The following is a 2,790-nucleotide window of genomic DNA, read 5'->3' as shown; positions in this document are numbered from 1 at the left end:
CTCTTGTCCTGTTAGGTGAAGACCAACGGTTCTGTTCACTCAAGTAGGAGTTCGACCCAAGAGTCCTCCTGTTTAAGGAGCCTACAGATGACTTACGGAGTGGCCACATCAGTACAAGAAGCTCACCCCTAGAGTTTTTAAATAGTGAGTTCCCAAATGATTTAAATATCTGTTTACACTTTTTAAATAATTCCCTGGGGAAGCTGTGGACCAGAGTAACCTACAGGCACCAAATAAAAGAGGAGTCAAACCTGGTGAAAAAGCTTCTTTGAATACTCTTTAGTGTAAACTGTAAAACTGTGTGTGTGTGTGTGTGTGTGCGTGCTTGGGGAGCGGAAAGAAGGACATGGAACTACAGGGTGTCAAAACCTCACACACATTAGTGAACATTTGCTGAATGAAGATGTGATGAACGGAATGAGGCTGGTGATGGAGAATCCAGGGCCAGTCTGAGCAAGGGAATTGTGCTGACAGGAAGCTGTCAGGGGGCATCTGGCTCTGGGCTAGGTTTGGAATCTTGGCTCGGTAAGCTGGGATTTCCCGGAGCCCAGTTCTCTTTTGTGGACCCTGAGCATAGTAAAAGATGTCCTTGTGCAGAGAGAGAATGGCTACACCCTTCCTACTTCAGAGGCTCAGGCCCAGCCTGCCCTCTGGTTGTGGAGTGGAGCCGACACACGGTAGAGGGTAGAGGGAAACCATCTCTATTCTCTGGTTGAAATATAACCTCCAGGACAAACTGGATTTGGGATGGGGGTGGCGAGAATGTGTGCTGGGGAGAACAACCAACCTGATTATCTATCTTCTGCCTATTTCCAACTTCAGCCCCAGCCTTTCCTCAGAGCCAGGGCAGAACAGGGCAGCGAGATCTTTTTTATTTACTGATTTAAGTTTCCCGTTAGGAACCCTCACACTGACTGAAAGGCCACCATGCCCAACTAGCTCAACTGTTTCCAAACCAAGCCTGTCAGCCATGTTGGGAGAAGGAAAGCCTTGTTGAAGGCAGCTGGATTCTGTCCCTAAGCATCAAGGAGAAAAGAAGAAGGGAGAGCGGGAGGAGAGTCTACCCAGAGGCTGCAATCAATATCAGGTTGTTCTTAATTAAGACAGCTCCAGGCAGCACATTTCCATAATTCCTCATTAAAGAGGTCCTGATGTATGAGCCATTGCAGGCTGTGATTCCCCAAGTCAGCACTGTTCAGTGTCTGAGGCCTCTCAAATCAAAAAACCAATCCATTTCAATCACCCCGGCTTTCTGAGCACCTGAGAGGAGCCAGACACTGTGCCCAGAGAAGGACACAGCAGTGGCTATGGCTGTAGTTCCTACTGCCCTGGGCAAACTCCCACTAGACCCTCACCTGGGAGGAGGAATGTGGATTCAGGAGCACTTGGGTGTGGGTCCAGTCCAGGTGGGCTCTAGTCCTTCCTGGAATGACAAGGAGGAAGCATGGGACTGAGGGAAGCTTGCTGGATTTGGAGACAGAAGGTCTGAGTTTCATAAACTTACCTACACTTTGTTGTCCCGTGGCAACCTGTCACAACATAAGGAGTATTCTGTAAGACAGAGAGGTGGATGGTAGATAGGCTTGTGACAGCACCCCACAGGGCTGCCTATCTCCCCATGTTCTTGGGAGGCCAACGGTGTTCTGTGAAGATATAGGTCAGGCTGTGAAGATGGGTGCAAGGTCATCTTGCTGTCATGGCAGACCTGCTTGTCCCCATCATGAGTTTGCAAACTTGGGTGAAATAGATCGTTACCTAGGAAATGTCATACTAAAAACGACTCAGCAAAAATCAGGAAACTTGACTACACCGATTAACTAAACTACAACAATGATTAATAATGCAACTCAAAAGCTAGTAGGCATAGGTTCCTCTCCCCTTCACCCCTCCTCAGACAAGAGTTCTAGAAAATCTTCAAAATTTAGAGAATTCTTTTAAAGCTAAGTCAGATAATACAAAAAGAGAAAACTATCACTTGTGAGCTATTTCATATACACACACAAATAGATAAGGCTAACACAAGACATAGACCATACAGTTATCTCTTTAAATAACATAGATGCAAAAATCCTAGCTATGCCAGTTGTATTAGGAAAAATCATACAACTAAGTTATGCTCATCTATGAAATTCAAAGACAGTTCAGTATTAGAAAATATGTTGGTGTATTACACCTTGTTAACAAATTGAAAGAGAAGTCATATGATTTTCTTAATGCAAAAAATTATTCTATAAATTTATTTATCCATCCTTTATTATATTTAATATATTTTAAACACATTATTTTAATTTGTTATTATAATTATTAGAAAATCAGAGCCAGGAGAAAATTGTCAAGATCTGGTATAGAGGAGCAGAACCCCAAAATGCACAGGGAGAGTGGACCTAAGATAAGTTTGAAGAGGCAGGAGTGCCGGGGTGGCTCAGTCAGTTAAGCATCTGACTCTTGATTTCATCTCAGGTTATGATCTCATGGTTTGTGGGATCAAGCCTCGCAATGGGCTCTGCACTGACAACACGGAGGCTGCTTGGGATTCTCAGTCTCTCTGCCTCTCCTTTGCTCATGCTCACTGGCGCTCTCTCTCTCTCTCTCTCTCTCTCAAAATAAATAAATACATCTTAAAAAAATAAATAACAAAATACATTTTTTAAAAATTTGAAGGGGTGCCTGGGCGGCTCAGTTGGTTAAGCATCCAACTTCGGTTCAGGTCATGATCTCATGGTTTGTGGGTTTGAGCCCCGTGCTGACAGCTGGGAGCATGGAGCCTGCTTCAGATTCTGTGTCTCCCTC

The sequence above is a fragment of the Suricata suricatta genome, chromosome 11 (genome assembly GCF_006229205.1).
Source record: "Suricata suricatta isolate VVHF042 chromosome 11, meerkat_22Aug2017_6uvM2_HiC, whole genome shotgun sequence".
In the NCBI taxonomy this organism is placed as follows: domain Eukaryota; kingdom Metazoa; phylum Chordata; class Mammalia; order Carnivora; family Herpestidae; genus Suricata; species Suricata suricatta.
Note: the sequence above shows the minus strand (reverse complement) of the source record.